This window comes from Mastigoproctus giganteus, chromosome 6 (genome assembly GCF_048544385.1).
Source record: "Mastigoproctus giganteus isolate SK-2022 chromosome 6, ASM4854438v1, whole genome shotgun sequence".
Classification (NCBI taxonomy): domain Eukaryota; kingdom Metazoa; phylum Arthropoda; class Arachnida; order Uropygi; family Thelyphonidae; genus Mastigoproctus; species Mastigoproctus giganteus.
In genome coordinates, this window is record NC_143580.1 from 47,455,239 (window position 1) to 47,473,349 (window position 18,111).

General features: G+C 39.4%; 1 protein-coding gene and 1 long non-coding RNA gene across 2 annotated transcripts in view; one reads left to right on the top strand and one right to left on the bottom strand.

Moving 5' to 3' along the window:
• Positions 1-3,676, bottom strand: part of LOC150084223 (transcription factor Sox-2-like) — a 94,791-nt gene extending 91,115 nt beyond the window's left edge. Inside the window, exon 1 of the transcript XR_016547097.1 lies at positions 3,607-3,676. The gene's annotated coding sequence lies outside the window, so the exon portion shown is untranslated. The remainder of the gene's footprint in view (positions 1-3,606) is intronic.
• The window catches only part of LOC150084224 (uncharacterized), a 125,286-nt gene that overhangs the window by 56,613 nt on the left and 50,562 nt on the right, over positions 1-18,111 (top strand). The window contains exon 2 of the long non-coding RNA XR_016547098.1: positions 3,412-3,466. This is a non-coding gene — a long non-coding RNA (uncharacterized LOC150084224). The remainder of the gene's footprint in view (positions 1-3,411; positions 3,467-18,111) is intronic.

The window sequence follows — 18,111 nt, forward strand, 5'->3', positions numbered from 1 at the left end:
GAAACAAGCGATAGTACTCTTGACACCAGTAATTTTCCGCATCGTGACAATGAAGATGGCCGTTTTGCGTTGGCGCTCTATTATTTTCAGAAAACTGATGTGTCCGGCAAATGGATAATTTGCTGCAGTGGGATGTCGGGGAGCTTTAAACGCACTTGTTTGCAGACACGTTAATTATGGAGGGGGTGTCTTCCAGCAAACTGATGGCGGAGGTGAACTAAAATAGAGGTCAATCTGAGTATTTTCTTCCCGGTTAGATTTTGAGCGCTGCTAATCATCTTTCGGATTGGGTCTTTGAAAGAATCCTGCCCCTCTCGAAGTACCATCTTATTATCGTGGCAATTTTACCAGCGAGTGGTGACCAGTGAGTTATGATCGGAAGATGTCAAATTTCGTTGTCCTCCAACCATCATATTTGGCTAATAATTCTGAAACGTATCCATTCCTTTAAATACCACAAATCCGGTGGGTTTTTTTGTCTTTTGTGTCTCAGCTACAGGAGGGAGGCTATACTGTTTCAGTCTTCTCTTTTCTTTGCTGCCAAATTTCTTACTTTACTATCCTCGTCTCTCTCTCTCTCTCCCGTTCCCCTTCTTTTTTTTGTACTTCATCACAACTTTCCATTACTGTTAATGACCTCATCATCTCTTTCATCTGTTGCTATGGAAACGGGAAGAGACACCATTTCGTTTATTACCTCCGACTGAAGAAAAAGCTTCACTTTGGCTTCCTCCAAGACCTGCACATAAAGTCAATATATTGATGGAGGCCCTTGATTTGATGCGAGATCCAAAGATTCGAATGTCGGCCCTTTCATCGAGCTCCTGCAAATTCTTCTGCTGGAGGATTATTACTTTGATTGGGGGTGGGGTTGCTTCCTTAGCGTGATTGTTTACATTCTTAGCAGACAAAAAATATCCATAACATATCCGATATCTCAACTATATCGTTCCTGGCTTCCGTCCCTCTTGTGAGAACGATATTTCTGCTGTTGATCTACAAAGTGCGCCATAAATTGAGGAAAGAATCATCTAATAAAAATGTATTTCAGATTTAAGAGACAATAAGAGAATTAAATTTATATCGTACTATTTGGATCAATAACTAGTTCTAAAATTATGATTAATTGTAGTTAATAATTAAGATTGGTACAGGCTTACGAACTCAAGTCCATAAACTACTTGAATATAAATCTATTTCAAAGTTTTATTCTCCAGAAGAGCGCACCACAAATGACTTAGCGAGGTACACATTGGTTATGATTAACGTCTTCATAACCGTGTGCAAAAAGTCTAGGTTCGAATTAGGGGTTGGAGTTGAAGTGCCATTTTGGTGGCAAGAAGATTATGATGATAATAATAATCCTTAGGATTCCTCATGGGACTAGGTTACGATTGATTCTGGTATATATATTCAGAATTACTCATGGTCTATACCTAGGACTGCTAATAATTTAGATTTAAAATTCGATGGATGAAAAACCCGAGGTTTCGGGTGGAGAGCTTCTCCACCCAGAGTTTCGCTAATCTGGAATTGGGCGTGACCCAGTCTGTAATTGAAATCAGAAGTAATTCTCGTGATTTCTTATTAATCTCATCAATGTTATATTCTTCTTTCTATCAGAAGCCTTCTCTGAGATTTCGATTTTTTTCATCCCTAAATTAAAATCACGGTATGAGTAATCGCATACAATTCAAATAAATTTTCCACAAATTTTGTCTCATTTCCTTAATCCATTTTTACGTAAAATGGAATTTGAAACCACATTAGTTAGATTATAGTGTTTAAAACTGTTGAAAAAGGCCTGGGTTCGAATATTGTCAAAGCAAGAAGACGTTTATGGACTTTTTTTTTCATCCATGGCTGAGTTAGTTGTTCTAGGGCCAGGATCAAACGAGTCCCACTCTCTCCACCCGGAATATCGGGTTTTTCATCCAACAAACAAACCATAGAATACAGCACTTTAAAGATTCTGTAAGAGAATTGTGGTCCATGACTTGCCAATTTAGCCAGCCACAAAGCAAACAACATAAGAATGAATTGAGGGCAATCCATACTGAGAACTGCTTAATCTGTTATAGTCCTACATCTTAGGGAAACACCATCTTACTAATTCAATGAGAATTAGAAACGCTATTTTTGTGCAGTTTATCAATTGGAAAGTATTGCAAATAATTGTGTCCAAAATATTCAAGCCGAGAAGTATTTTATTGCATAAAGATAATTCAACAATTATTCATACTGGAGATTCAAATTGAAGTGGGCAGAAACAGAACAAAAATAAATATTGAAAGCCTAATAACGAGCTACGATATTTGCATTCAGGAACTTTGCGAAGAAAATCGCATCACGCGGTTGAACTGGGAAAAATATCACGTGATCAATTACACACTAACCACCATTACCACGTGGTTAGTCCAGCACGCAGTGGGAATTCAATCTGTTTCAAAAGAGCCAGAGTTTGGCCGGAAATTGTGCACCATTATGATGGAGAGGACATGGACAGCAAAGACAGGGATGGGTACAGGATGAGAATATGGGGGAAAGACAGAAGGAGGGAAAAGAACAGAAGAGGGTTGATACATATGGATACAGCGAGCGAGAGAGAGAGAGAAGGACGCTCGTGGAGGTCGTAGATGCTTCTTTTTTTTTTTTCCCTGAGCTATGTGTGCGAGAATCGCAGGAGGAGGGCTAGGACAACATCAATCTGGACCTATAAAAAGAGATAGACAACGAGTGAGACGTATTCTGGCAGAGGATGTCGCCATGCTGCGCGCGCTACACGGAAATAAAGACATCCCTAGTCTGCAATACATCAGCGCTGTCACCCCGCGCGCGCCTTCTGTTCTGGGCGATTCGCGGTGACAAGGATGGGTGTCCAGATATTGCAGGCTGGACATTATGTGCCGTGGCTGTCGCTCATAACGCGTCGGCGGGGCATGACCCCCGCTCCACAATCGTCTTTAAGAACCTCAGAGTAATATGTGTTTTACGAAGAAGAACTGTAGAATCGGCGGGGGAGTTGGGGAAAATGCGCAAGTTTTTGTGCGGAAGTGGGTCGTCATCTGTCTATTGGAAATGCATGTGCTGCGCATTTCCTACAGCTAACAAACACATCAAATATAAAACAAGTTTTATTCACAAACAGGAAATTCATCTCCAACGGCTAAATCTATTCGCTTGTAACGAGGTGCTCGGATTTCAATCAGCAGATTTGCACTTAGTTTTAGGATCTATGGTCATGGTCCCCTGATGTTGGCAAAGGACATCAAAGAGACGAACATTACACGAAGGGGAATATTTTTATTTGTAGCAGTGTATGTAAAAAGATACTACGTATAAAATCTGTATGAAATACAATGGACACTTGTCCTCGGTGGTATTTATATCCGATATGTTTTTATCTTTCAGGTTCCTTTCTTGGATGAACTCAAATTTCCAGAAGAATACAAAAATGGCCACAAAAGTAATCCCGTTAAATTTTATGTATTTCAGTTGCAGTAGAGAATTAAATTTTGTTTTAAAACAATTTAAAATTCTCCTACTATAATAAATTGTATAGAAAAAATAAGAATCTTTCAATATGGAATAAACCACTCCACTTACATTTCTCGTATCTGTCCAATTCGTATTTGAGGAAGATGCAGATGCCAAAGACATTGTGAACATCTATTTTCCAAGCTCGTAGTCCATCACTTTCCTTGAGAATGAATAGAAGGAAAATAAATTATTACTTTTATGTTTGAAATTGAAAATTTTAATTTATTTGAATTTGTTTTTCATATAATAAAGAATGTTCTACAACTTTAACATGCCATTGCAATGATTTGCTTCGTACAAAAAGATTTTATTTTTCATCACAAAGCGAGAGAGGGGGGGACAGTACAATGAGGGTGGAACTAGAGTTGTTCCAAAAAGCTAGTTGGAGAGCAAAGCCACAGAATCCACAACCCGCTTTATGGGTTAGTGAATTGCTTCGTGTTGATTGGCTAAGAGTACAATCCAGTCATCGTGGTTCCTTGTAACATCGGCGCCTGTTGGTAGCTTTTCTTATGGCCTCGCATTCCCAAATAAAGCTGAATACTTGACCCTTTGGTTCCCAATGTGCCGGACACCAAGACCCTTCGGCTGTTGGTATCTTTCACATATTTTTCACCAAACAACTATTTAATACCTCCATTGATAAAAATATCAATGAAATCTTCCACTCACTGTTGACACCATTTTTCGAAATTGAAATGCCCTTCGCAACAACTGAAAATTATTTCAATTTCTTATTAATATTTTCAATTCGTGGAATTTTTTTTTTGTAAAGTTTTTTCAAGTTGAGAAAGCAGTCGAAGACAACCACTTCTGATGAATAAGGCTGACCATTAAGATGCGCAATTATCTTTTTTGATTAAAACGGCCAGAAAGCACAATATCACCCGGTTCATTGTCATGGTGAGGAATCCATTCGGTTGGCTAAGGACTTCTTACCAGTTTCAGAAATAACAAGCGTAATTTACTTCTTGACCATCAGGGATAAATTCTGAATAAGTAACTCCTTTCATACCAAAGATAACTTAAGTGCTAAATTATGAATCACATCTTCTACCCTTTGCTGTTTCATCGATCTTGTGAATTGCTGGATGTCAATGCTAATGGACATCCAAAGATTCACAATCTCCTTGTCATTCATCAACAGTCCCAGTGCTGCCACACCAGCTTCAGAAGAGTTCCTAAAGGGGAAGTGTTGTCTGCTGCCCTTTTTTCTGCAGCATTGGAACCCCTTCTATGACAAACCTGAATAAGCACCCACAGTCCTCCAGAATGCAATTAAATAAATATCGGATATTAATTCAAATAAATCCATCCAAATGGGAGCAGATGACTAAAGGGGGAGGAAGATTCCTGTTCATCTATATTGGAGGCAACTTAATTCAGAAAGTCCATTATTACAGAGATTACCTCGGCTTGGTATTGAACACAATCTTTTCTTTCCAACATCATTTTAGAGAAGCAAAAAAAATCTCTTGATGTCCTTTGGTTTGCTCGACAAGAACTGGTTGGAATTCGTAAAACACAATGTCACAAAATATGTACAGTTTCATCATCACGGCTGCTCTTTATAGCTCAGTGATAATGTTTTGTTTGTACGAATATTGCTAGCTTGTAGAGACTGGTTCGAACATGTTCGAACCAGTCTCTACAAGCTAGCAATATTCGTACAAACAAAACATTATAACAATACAAAACAAAACATTGTGAGAATAACGAGACCTGGTTATTCTCACAATGTTTTGAGTTATTTTTTTAAAGAAAAATTCTAAAGAGAAGAAACACCGATAAACCACTAATTATTTTAATTAGTAACCAATTTTAATTTCTATGTAGTGCCCAGACAAAAACAGGTTAGTGAATACACGCATGTGCGTTTTATTTCAGGCACCTTCGATTTTTTTTTTCTTTTTCTGTGATTAATAAAATTTAAAATCGCTCGACAATTATCTTTAAAAAGTCCAAATATAAAATTTCATTAAAATCCGTCCACTGGGAGACCTCTGTTACATGCGGACGGACAGACGAACACGATGAAGACAATAGGCGCATACATATTTCTATGCGAACGCCCCTAAAATTGAAGAATAGCAGCTAATGACGCATTGGACTCGACTGAGCTTTGATAACTGCCATTCAGTGCAGCATTGAACAAATAAGAGGTTGAACGCTGTCAGGGGATTCGAGACCATTCCTCCAATAATATATCAAGCAAAGAGCGATCGAAATAGGAGGGTTTTTCAGTTGATACTTCTCTCCAGAATGCCCCTTCTCTGTACTGCCCATTTCAACACGAGGAATACCATAGAGGCTGTCCTAACCAATAAATCGGCTGAATTCGTTGCAGACTTTGAAAGTGTCCAAGATATGCGAGTGAGGAAGTTTGGGTTGACCAAAGAAGTGGACATCCGTCAGCCTCTTGAAATGAAAGCACAGTTGCAAAAACTGTGGCAAGAGATCGTCGTTTGATCCTCAGAATGATGGCTGATAAGTTTGGATATGAATAAGGAGACGATTCGTCAAATTCTGCACTAAGATTTAGGGAAAGAAAAGGAAGGTCCGTGCAAAATTTGCCACACAGCCTGAAGAATGAGCAGAAGTATCGAAGAGTGTCATCTGCTCATTTCCTTGTTGTATTGTCGCTGGAGATGAGTGTTGGGAGTTTCAGTAGGAACCAGAGATGAAGCGTCAGAGCATGCAGTGGACTTCAAAATCATCACCAAGGTCCAAAAAGTTTCGCTTACAGAAGTAGAAGATCAAGGCGATGCTGATCATATTTTTCAACAAACAGGATGTGATTCATAAGGAATTTGTACGTGAAGGGGGAAAGAGTGAATACTGAATTCTACGTACAAGAGCTTCAAAAACTACTGAATCTTATTTTCCGGGTGAGACCGCAATTTCGACCGAAAGGCAGCTGGTTCTTGTTGCACGACAATGCCTCCCGCACATTTCTGACGAAACATGGTGGCATTGTACAGAGCAACCATCCACCCTCCCGTTCTACCACGAGACTTGTTGCTCTTTCCCAAAGTGAAAACTGACTCAAAGGAAAGAGATTTCAGGATGTTGATTGCAAAAACTACCACCGAAATGAACATCTCTTTGGACGCCTTCGATGACTCTTTTCAGAAACTTTAAAATGGGTTTCTGGATTCATAAACCCGAAAGAAGGACAATTGAATGAATCCAACACGAAAGAACTTTTTTTTTCCTCTCCTCTCAAAAAAATTTCATCCCATTCTCAAAATAAATAAAATTTCTCAAAAAAGGTTCTCCTGGTTCCAAAAAGGTTTTTGCCGGTCGGATTCATTCATTTGTTTAGGTCTGATGACAGGGAATCCAATAACATCCAGAATCCAGTTCCATCTGATCTACAGGGAATCCAGTAACGTTCCCAAATTAGTTAATCAGGGATTTCATGTTGGAGTTCAAGATACTTGAATGCACTCTATTTTAGTTTTTGCAACAAAAATTAAGCGCAATAAATTATACTTAAAAGTAATTCACGTGGTTTATCAGTACGTCTTCTTTCTACAGTTTTTCTTTGATATCAGTCACGTTACTTTATGGTTGCACCATCCCTGATGAAAGGAAGGATCTTGCAGATTCAGCAATTTGGCTCTCATGCATCAACCAGCCGTTGAGAAAAACATCCAACACGAAAAACCAGGTATTAATTTAGTTCTTTCTGACCTTTTATATTGTCAGGTATGTTACTGCCTTCTTTTGATTCCACTTCTCCTTTTCTCTCAAACTAAGTAGGGCTTAAAGAAAACGTAGGTGTCGAACTTAATTAAAAATTCAGCTGCGGTTTTATAGCAAGTTTAGCTCAGCAGGGTGGCCCCTTAAATCACGCAGTTAATCCCCAAAAGCTAAAATAACCTATAGTTAAATGATTGTTTAATACAAAATCACTTCAATTTGTACATAAGAGGTCAAAAAGAATAGTGGTAATCGATTCTTTGATCAAGATTCTTTTCTTCTTCTTCTTCACCACTTTTAAATTATAGAAACATTCTGGAGGAATAACACGATGAGTACGCAGTTTGCGTTTCTTCCTAATTTCATTAATGTTGTCCATGTCAAATGTTATCCGGGATAAAAACCAAAGGACCATTTTCCTGTTCCAGACTGATTCTTCCACGAATATTAATGAATTATTGCGAACAGCTATTTTTAGGACGATCATTTATTCTTAAAGGTTTATCTTCGAAAATCTTTCCTCATCGAGACAGCGTAACAAAAACTAATTATGACACCACTTGCCAGCTTAATAGGCTATTGGAGCAGTAACTTCGTGTCAAATTCCCAGCATGGAGTCATCTCCAACAATTACATTTTTTCTCCGAAATTCTACACGAAAAGGGAGGACTAAGAGCTAATTAGTTGATCGGAGTAAAGAAGTCGGCAGATACATTTTTCTTCACAAATGTTCATCATTTCCCAAGCAAATGATGACAATTGCATCGTTAAACATAAAGATCTCGATGTGCCAAGATAGGTGTGCACAACACCCGCTGAGATAGTTGGAGGTTGAAGTTTGAATGTCTTGAGAAAATTAAGTTGTTTAAGATATCTTAGTGGTGTACATTTGAGCGCAATATTTTTTGGCAAAGTACACTCCCCAGTATTTTAACTTATTTGATTTGATTTTAATATTAAATTACAAGGATACTAATATGGGCAATTCACAAAATCACAAATCAAAATTTGTGAATAAAATTTTGAAAATCTGGACCTTGAATCAAAAAGGATTCGCAGATCACAAGTTTCTGCTCGTGATCATATGATTATTGGTTAATAAGTTATTAACAAATTTGTCACTTGGATGTCCACCATTTTGTCCAGCAAAGGGTGGACATCCAAGACCTGGCTCTTCCTGCACATTCTGGTCCGTGTCCAAACGACTTTACCTCCTGGACCAGAACAATTGCGCGAATTATATCCAAATTCTTCCTGTAAAACACTGATTTCTCCTGGACAAAGTCAATCTTCATCCAAGATCTGACCTTAAGAAATTCTTGTTGCTGTTTATTGACTTGATCATTCAAATAGAAACGAGTTTCATCAGAAATGACAAATGATAGTGGATCTTTGGTGAAGTCCTCACTTTGTTTGGACTCCATTGAGTTAATTAAACTAACGTGGATTCTTCTTTCTGGTGGCATCTTAATTAAGTGTGGACTTTATCAATTGTGCACACTTTTATAATTGATGGACTGATAGCGTTTTAGCGAGCTTCCTATCCAATGGGGTGTAGTTGCTGAGCGTCTTTGAGACTCACTGGAATACTGAACTGGACTAAGTACTAAATATTCCAGGGAACGACTAGAACATAAATTTAAAAAAATGTTATCACACTTCAAAGTGTAGAATGTTTCGTAGCCCTCGCTGTTTAAGAGTTCGGATATGGTTTTCACACATGATGGAAATCTTCAAAGAGTAAATGATTATGCATCTCTTCTCAATACGCATACAAAAGCAGTATTTTAAGGAGCGCACAATGGACAAAAAGACGTCCATAATTTTAAATTAGTCCAAGTTTAAAATTTAAAGATGGACCCGTATTAAAAATTTAATGGCCAGCTAAGATTCATCAAAGAATTCGAAATTCACTCTCAGTTGCCAGAAATAAAATCATCACAACAGATAAATAAATACGTTTGCTCTAAATGGATTTAATCATTCAGATGGTTAACGAATTCATAAAACTTTGCGTGGTTTGCAAATATATTTTGCAATGCGTTTTAGGGCTAGTAATTACTGATTGAGGCAGTAAAAGTACCACACTGAATTTGGCCATCTTGGAAGCCATCTTCTTTCTCGTTGCTCCAATAATTTCAACGATATTGGGAACTGGTCTAATTTCTGTGATGAACATCCAATGCGTTCGTTGTCCAAAGATCAACTTCCAACGGTAGCGCCCTCCTGAATGCCATACTCCAAATAATTCAGTAGCATCCAACTCCTTCCCCCACCCATACATTAATTTTAAATTACTCCCACTATCTTTTACAAGCGAATCTTATAATTCCTCAAAGTCCATCCATCTGAATTTCAATTAAATAATTTGTTTCAAAAATACCAAACTTCTTTTCGTTATTTTCTCTTTATAAATATCTTTCTGAAAGCTTCTTCCATTTTCTTCGTGTTTAATATTATCTTATATTTAAATCCGCTGCCATAATCCACATTTTTTTCTTTAAACGAATACATCCAAAGTACCCAACAACAATTTCTCTCTCTCTCTCTCACTCTCTGATGCTCTGCGTTGCTCTTAATCAGTACTATCTGTATCGCCTGCTCGAGCAATTTGTGGAACTGAAAGCCTGGAAACAAAAAGCCGCCGCCCCCCCCCCGTTCTTTTGGTGAAAGAAACGAGCTCACAATGGCTCGGTTCGCTGTGAATATTAATTAAGAGTCGGCGAGAGTAGAAGCGAACGCCGGGGGGACCTACCCATTCAGAGACATTCTTTACCGGACTGAGATGTGAACAAAAGATAGTGATACCCTGTGATTATCTGCCGTCTTGTTTCCCATAGTTAGGCTCAGCTAAAAAGATCAGTTAATAGGTTAGGGGCTATTGTGCGCAAAGACGGAGAGGGATCAACCACAGTCCAGGCTCCCTTTTTTTATTGGTTGGTCTCTCCAAGAAGTGCCAAGAGGGGAAAAATTATCTGTTAAAAAATATCGATGACACCTGCATCTCATGCCCCAAGGTTCGGTAAGATAGGGAAGTTTTTTACCAAAAAAAGAAGTTTAATTCGCTTCCAGCCTTCGACAGTGTTTCGTTGTACAAATTACCGTGGGTAGAAGATTAACAAGAAAGTGAGGAAAAAGTTGGTAAGTGTATAGGGGAACATATATCATGAAGAATACATATTAATAACCTGAGCATACTTTGAGCATAATGAAGCTATCAAACCACAATTATTAACTGCATTTTGGGATGAAAAACGCCATTTTGATGATGAAGATTACATAAAGAACAATAATTTTTTTATTTTCTTAATTATTTCAATGTTGTTTTGTATAAACTAAAAATTAAGAGGCATTTTGGTGAGGGCCGGGCTGTCGGAATAGTGATACTACGCTGTACCCGAAGCGAGCTTCGATAAAATTGGCATATTTGGCAGTCTGATGTATATAATGCTGAAAGGGAAGTTCTTCATTTCAGTGATGACTTTTCAAGGTCGGAGGCAATTGCAGTAACGTTCACCAATTCCATGAAGCATCCTCTGATTTATCACCTCAAACTAGACGTCTGCTGCTTGTGAATGAGGAAGTATTTTGAACGTGGAATATTTCCAGAAATGCAATAAAACTTTATGATAATTTGTAATATTTAAATTATAATTGTTAAACTTGCTTTTAGAGTGGGGGAAGGGGGTGAACAGCAACACAAAATGCTGCCATATTTTGGATTCAGCTTTTATTATCCAGTTCTGGAAACAACTGTCTTCTTGTGGGTTAGATCCATCAAAGTGTTCAAGTTAAATATAAGGCTCGGTGCAGTTGAGTGGCCACCCACAAGAATTCAGTAGTACTCTCGTTTGAATTAACTGTAGTTGAAGTCCACTGCCAAATAGGTTGTGACTACCAAGGTTAACGATCGCCTTCATTATCAAAATGGTTTGTTTCTAAGTTAAACATAAGCCCAAGCTTATACTCAAGGATCTTTCTGAGATTTTTTCTCACATCATCTCCATTGAAAACGCCCAAAACAATCCACAAAGAAACGGTCGCTGTTTATGGAGAAGACAACCCTGGTTACAGTGTTGTTGCACATTGGTATAAACAATTGAAACGTTGAACAAAGCAACCTCCCCATAAATCTTCGTGTTGCAATAAAAGCAAGACGGGGAAAGCTCTCAAAAGGTGTGCACCTGCTCCACGATAATGCCCCTGCGCATTCCTCGCATGCTGTAGTGAAGTGTGCCCACAAATGTGGGTTTTAAATATTGCCCGACCTTGCATCTTTAGATTTCTTCTTCTCTCCAGCCCTGAAGTCCTATAAAAGACTGTAATCCATGTTGTTTGTTTTAACCTTGTCACAACTACTCCTGGGTGAATTAATGTATAAGAGACTTCGTCAAGAATGGCTTAGAAACATTAGAACTGCTACTGTTGAGTACCCCTAGCATTCCTGGTGATGTGAAGGGATTTATGTGGTTTCTCTTTCCACAATAAAGATTATATATAAGATTCAGTACACTTTTATACATTTCCATCACTGAATTTGAAGTATTCGCCATTTCAAATTATCCTCATCTAAGTATTGAACTATCCAAATAATTCTTGGCTACTTTGCACCTCTAGAATAACCATTCTTCTCCAACTACTGTGGCCTTGGTATGCGCAAATAATTGGAGTAGATAACCACTAAGGGAAGAAGTGTACACGTTCAACAGATACACCTCATTTTATTCCCCTTTCTGGCGAAATGGTTACCCTAGGCCACCTCGAATCCGACGCAGATCATCACTAATCCGTACATCATATCCGCTTCAGATCTCCCCGACCTGCTGACACGAAAGCCAGCCGCTATGACGGAACAGTAGTGGACTTCCTGCAGCCGGAAGAAGTCGGAAATGATGTCAGCGGGAATGGTTGCATGACACGAAAAGGATGGACAGGCCTTACTGACCATCGGAAGCTGGCACCGAGTTACTCAGGATGGACATCCTTTCTCCCCCTCCTCTTTCGCTCAAGCACGCACGCACACACACACACAGACAGACAGACAGACGTTTCGTTCTGTATGTCACACATGATTGCGTGAATAGAAATGTGGAATGCTTCGCGTAGCGCCACCTACGTCTCTAAGATTGTGCAAATTGAAGCAGAATTCACATTTCGCAATGGAGTGTCACATTTCGTAATCTGAAACGATACTTAAATCATTAGGTGGTCACCAATGGAAACACCGGTCATCGAACTGTTTGTACTCGGCACCAACCTGTTATGGAAGCCGCTATTTGTAGTGAAACTGTTTGCAGAACTCAACAAAAGCCAGTTGTTCAACTTCAATCTAGAAATTGCAGACATCAGAGAATAAACAGAACAGCTTTTGGCGTTGGAAATCTTCTGTGAGAAGTTGCGTGTACGAGCATCGAGCGCTAACGCGACTAAGGCCACGAGGAGTCAGTATATTGACTCTTATTGCGTGTATCCTTGACTCGGGCCTTTTCCATTTGGTGCGGGAGGGCGGTTATTATAAACACTGCGCTACACGAGAGCTTCTAACAAGATTTTAGTGCAAAAAGCTAATGATTCCATTGATGTAAGAGATAAATAAAATAAGTTCTTTGGCATTTTGCACTTAAATCATTAGGAACTGATGAAGAGAAGAGGTTTGTGGAACCTCTTCTGTTCATCAGTTCGTAAACTGGAATTCGTTTGCTCACCCATAGGACTGTTCGATTATTTTTGATTACCATCACGGAAATTGAGTCCCACGTTACCATCATCAGCGAATCTCTGTTACCATCACGACTGAGTCCCATGTTACCATTATCACTGAGTCTCTTTTACCATCACGACTGAATACCATATTACCGGGTCAATATGGGAGATAATATTTTACACTACACAGTTTCCTCGGGTCTCTTTCAAGTGCATTCCTTGTCTCAGTTGGAGAATGTTACATAAAGCTGATCCCCGATTAACTACTACCACGAAATTTGATCAGAAGATCTTTGGAATGGTACCTATATGCAATATTTACTGCACTTTACACATTAATATACCCTCCCAAAGTATTTGGACGCCCTTCCAAATGTGGTGAATGGTGCAAACGAGATTCATACAAAGCAAAATAGGTTTTAAAGTGTATAAATGACTTCAGATATCACACCAATCAGAATGAATCCATAAAAAAGTGCATGGGAAGCTTTAAAAGAAGGTTAATGTTACGTTAGTTACCACATGACTAATGTCACTACTTGTGACAGACGCGTTTGAACTCCGCAAAGTCAACCCTAGCCGATGCAGTGAAAAGATAAATGAACGAGGACCACATAGGTCGACGGTCGAGTGGATAAAACAAATTGACAACAAGGATTCGCCGTTCCCTGAAGAGAGTTGTTAAAGTGCCAAAAACCATGAATATCAAGCTATATATTGACATATTGAATAATACAGTGGTCCACTCTCTGGCAGTTCTTTGGAAATGGACCCCTTCATGTTCCAGCACGATAATGTTCCGTCCCCAACGAGTTTTCCTGGTTTTAAGGAAAAGGAAGCCCAAGAATTCGTCGACCAGACTGAAATCCCATCGAACACCTTTCAGATGAATTAAAATGCCGGATCAAGGTGTGACCAGTATGACCTTCTTCTATAGTTGAACTGATGGTTGCACTGAAGGAGAAATGGACAAATATTTCTTGGTGCTTGTTGCACCAAACTGGTGGAAATTTTTTTTTTTAAGACGGATCGATGGGATGATGATGGCCTCAAAAGAAATGGTATGATCAGTTTTCACAACACTTATGACTGGGCAAAGAGAATCCGCATATCATCATCGTCTAGTCAAGACACCAGCAACGATTTATTATTAATGTATAGGCAGAAATCAATGCCGACTGCTTAATCGGTCCTCTCGTTTTGTCTGGAAGATTAATCGAGTCCTCTTCCAGTCTTTTAGGAAATCATTTATGCAATTTACTAGATGAACTTATTAGATGCAATTTACTCTTGCTGTCCAACGTCACATGATGCAAGGAGCGGACTCCTTTTGCATGGGTCAAAAAAAATAAAATAATAATAAAACAAAACAGAATTTTTAAACCATTCCTATTCCCACAAGGTAATCGTCCAACTGCACTCGAATTTAATGTGGCTCATTGCTTATGCCAAGTTGGGAAAGCAATTTATTCCACTGTTCGATAAATCGGTGTCCGTGGGTGAACTTCATGAGATCCAATCTTCTTTCATTCCCTGAGATTTTATAGTTTTGCTCTTTGGTTGTTGACCCACTAACAAGGGAGAAGAGGCCTCCATCATTATTAGTTGTAATATCTGAGTTTCCAGAAATAAAAATCACGCAACGCTCATCCGAGACTCACTAACTGAAGCTTTTCCCACATGGTGTGAGAGAGTAGCAACAGGAGTTGAGGATAGAGATCGTGGAACCTTGTGATAATAAATACCACTCTTCTAGAATCTTAGAACAGATCGTGGAGCATGAAGGATCCTGGAAAGTGATCGACGGGCTTTAGGAAGACGTCCATAAAGCATCCTAGACATGTTAATCAGATTCAGTTCCGAGATCTAGCTGGCTTCTCTACCCAAAGAATATCCTCACTTTGAAGGAATATGTCGAATTAACTGACTTTTTATGGAAGAGCATTATCGTCCATGAAATTGAATTCAAGGTATGAGTCTATCATCGCAATACTGATCTCTAATATCAGGGATTCCAACTCTGATGTTAGATGGATGGGAGCGTGTTCCGCCTTCTCTACAGTTGTGAACAAGTCCAGAATAATTTTCAAGAAAATTTGACTCAACTGTGAAGAAAGCCTGATCTTGGTCTTAAATGCAGAAATGGTGTCTGTACCAAGTCAAACAGGACTGTCTTATAAAACTGGTTGAGGAAAATACAAACAACGGAAAGAAGAGGGACTGTCTGATTGTCGTTTCTTTGTGGTGTCTCTCTAGTTAGAGATCATTCTAAGATCTTGAGTTTGCCTTCCAATCACTTCTTAAAATTGCACTTTGTTTTGTTTTAAGGCTCTGCCCATTTGGAAAAATACATTTTACTTTCTTTGTTTGATTTCTTTCTATTTGTTTATTTCTGTTCAATCTTTAAAATACTCCAACTACACTGTGCTGCCACTTTATTAGGTATACCTACCTAGTAGCGTGTTGAGCCACCTTTAGCCTTCAAAACAGCCTGAATTCGTCTAGGCATGGATTGAACAAGATGCTGAAAATGTTGTACAGGAATGGAGTACCATGCAGACATGAGTGTGTCACGCAATTCCTTGAGATTCGACAGAGGTATAGGCCTGCAGCGAACAGTCCTTTCCAGCGCATCCCAAAGATGTTCAATAGGATTGGGATCCAGGGGACTGAGCGGGCTACTGTAGCAAACAAAAGTCATTGTTATGTTCCAGGAACCATTCCATAGTGATTCAGACTTTTTGCACGGGCGCATTATCCTGCTGGAAGTAACATTCTGACTGAGGATAAACTGTCAACATGAACGGATGCACTTAGTCAGCAACGATATGATATTCAGATGCGAATCTATGGGTATCAATGGACCCAACGTGTGCCAAGAAAACATTCCCCACACCATAACACTGCCCCCACCACATTGCACAGTAGTCGTCAGACATGACGGGTCCATGGATTCATGTTGGTTTCGCCAAATTCTGAGCCTTCCATCAATGCGCCAGTAACTTCGACTCGTCAGACCAAGCAACTGTTTTCCAACCTTTGATAGTCCAGTGCTAGTATTGCTGTGCCCACAGGAGGCGTGCTCTCTTGTTCTTCATTGATGACAAAGGTACTCGATGTGGCCGTCGGCTGTTGTAGCACATTTGCGACAAAGTCCGGCTTGTCGTCCGTTGCGATATTTTGTTCTGTGCACCATGGTTATATTCTGACGTGATGTGCGACATTGTGGCTTGTCTGTTTGCTTGCAGAATTCTAGCCATCCTCCTCCTCCTCTGACCTCTCTCATCAACAAGCGATTTTCTTCCACAGGAGTGCCGTTGAGAGGATGTTTTCTGTTCGTTGCACCCTTGAAACTGTGGTGCGTGAAAAGTTCAGGAGAACTGCCGTTTCAGGGATGCTTTGTCCAGCACGTCTTGCACCTACTACCATGCCACGTTCGAAGTCCATTAGATCACTCCTTCTCCCCATTTTTGCTGTTTAGCTGATACTAGAAAGGTTCTTCTGGTGCATTTATATCTACAACTGTGGTCATGTGACTTGCAACGTTGTGGGACAAACCATTTGTGTGCACAGCAGGGGTGTACCTGATAAAGTGGCAGCACAGTGTATATGGGAGTAGAAGGCACAGCGTCCTTAAAAACGTTCTTCACACCAGTTAAAAACAATAATTTTGTAAGACGACTTTACAATTTGAATAAATAAGATCTATTTTTAAATGATTACTATTTTTCTTATAATTTTCAGGAGGGGGGGAATATTTTCTGCAAAGTACTTTGATTGCTTTATGTATAAATCCGCGGAACGTAATAAAACTTAAATTGAATTTGTAGCTCACCAGAATAAAGAGAAGACGTACAAGGGACAGCTTGAACCTTCATTCCTTTGTGGTATCCATCGATGCAATGAAAGGGAAATTCAGGGTAATAATGGAGATCACCTGACAGTTTCATAGCAAGGGTTGCTTGAGCTAACGGTACAGCGTCCATTTAGAGCACGAGATTTATGGGGTTAAAATCAGGGTAAGACTTGAAGACTATTTTTAGCAACCTCTGTCGATTTGAGTTAGCCTGAAAATTGTAAGGATATTTGGTAATGTTTTAGAGGACTATTTCGCGGTCCTCCTCCACGTTGGGAACACACATATTGAAGCAAGCACCATGGACATTCATTTGTAAATTAAATCCTGGAAAGAGCTTTTAATACCATCGAAGAAGTAATTTGTTTAATGAAACCATAATATTTCCACTAGGTACAAATTAAAGAGAACCAGGAGGGAGGAAAATTAACAACAAAAAGAGATCGCCCTCTTCTCTTTATCACATTCGAGGTCATATGCTTTGATGGCATAAGAGAATGGGGCCTGAAAGAGGGCTCCCAACAACTGTCAAGAGTCAGAAACAATTACGAATGGTAATGCGACTTCCATAATTTCTTGCCTTCATTAGCCTTCCAGTTTCAGTCAAAGTCAGCTCGGCCAAGGGTTGAGTAAGAAACAAAGAGAGAAACTGTGACAACCAATGAAGAGAGAAGAAGAAGAAGGAAAAAAAAAAACCACCAAAATGGCTGAAAAAAAAGCCCACTAAGAATAATGAGGGTAATGATATTGTTCCAGGACAATTCTGATGGCTGAAGTAATTGATCAACAATAGACTGGCGGTCGCAAATTGGAGAAGAACAGTCATTAATTAAAAACTGCCTTCTCTAATGACATGATTAATTCGGACGAGTTCCAGAGAAAATATACTCTCGTTAACACCATCTGTCGTTTCGGGCGAACGGCCTGGGTGACATTGAGACAAAACATGGCACTTCCACTCCACTGGTCCATCGTCGGTGAAACGTGGCTGAAGACTTTAATCATGCGTCTGAAACGTCTTAAGCAGCCTTACATCTCGCCCACCTATTGTCTTCGGTACGCCTGGTGGAAAATTGATTTCAACCGTAAGGCGTCTGGTTTTTATCCTTCCTTCCTTCCTCTCTCTCTCTCTCTCTCTCTCTCTCTGTCCCCAGGCGTATAGCACTTGGCGGTTTGTAAGAACGCGAATTAATTTATGAGGTATAATTAACAACCCTCATTGGTAGGCCTTAAAAAAAAAAGAGAAAAGAGGGAGTAAAGAAATATATTTTCCAACAGTTCATCTACGTGTCATTTGCATCTGTCAC